Genomic DNA, 618 nt, shown 5'->3' with positions numbered 1-618 from the left:
CTATGAAATTAACTATCAAGGTATGTTAGGTGTTCATCTATGGGTCTATTTCACGCATAGAGTATATGGATTTCATGAAATTGAAATAGTATGTATATTGAATTGTGTAATTCCCATGTTATATTCCATGAATTGGCAAGTTTGGGTGTTGTATTTACAATGTCTACATGTTGTCCATGATTATATGCATTAAGTTGTGCTCCCCATGTGTTTGATGGAATGTCCATGTGAATTAAATGATGAAATCATGACATGCTAGCATATGTACAAGCTTATGCCCTACAAGTGTTTGATAAAATATCTCTATGAGTGAATTATGAACAAGTAGACCTTGTTATGCTTTTCAAGATAATGTTATGCTTTAGTTTTCATGCTATCGAGTCCTGGGGATATCTAATACCCGATAATTTAGTTATTTACTTAGAATTTCAATAGCTACAGAATAGTCGGTGATGTTATGTTCGGTAGTACTTAGTCAGTTACCAAACTCAGTGTGTTCAATCAGTTAATAGAACTCAATGAACTCAGTCCATCTCAGTCAGTTAGCCTGATCAGTAACAGTTTAGTCTAGCCTAGTACAGTTTAGAAATCATTTCAGTGTCTGTTTAGTTGGGAGTA

This window comes from Capsicum annuum, chromosome 12 (assembly GCF_002878395.1).
Source record: "Capsicum annuum cultivar UCD-10X-F1 chromosome 12, UCD10Xv1.1, whole genome shotgun sequence".
Lineage (NCBI taxonomy): Eukaryota > Viridiplantae > Streptophyta > Magnoliopsida > Solanales > Solanaceae > Capsicum > Capsicum annuum.
The sequence above is the reverse complement of the archived record's forward strand: the minus strand, read 5'-3'. Positions refer to the sequence as shown.